Below are 247 nucleotides of genomic sequence, written 5' to 3' on the forward strand. Positions count from 1 at the left end.
TCAGTGACATGGAAATTGCAACACCAAGAAGGAGTAGGAATTTTTTTACCAAACTTGGCAGAAACGTTTAACTACTAAAAGGTAACAATTGATTAAAATTTCATTCATTTTTTTCTACTAATTTTATATGGTGTATGTTTTGCGAGATTTTGTTCAGTTCTTATTGTTTTCGCTTTTAATCATTTCTTTTGAGGCTGTGATCATGCCTAGAATACGTCAACGTGGAATTTACCACGAATTAAGAGAA

The sequence above is a fragment of the Photinus pyralis genome, unplaced genomic scaffold (genome assembly GCF_008802855.1).
Source record: "Photinus pyralis isolate 1611_PpyrPB1 unplaced genomic scaffold, Ppyr1.3 Ppyr1.4_LG3b, whole genome shotgun sequence".
In the NCBI taxonomy this organism is placed as follows: domain Eukaryota; kingdom Metazoa; phylum Arthropoda; class Insecta; order Coleoptera; family Lampyridae; genus Photinus; species Photinus pyralis.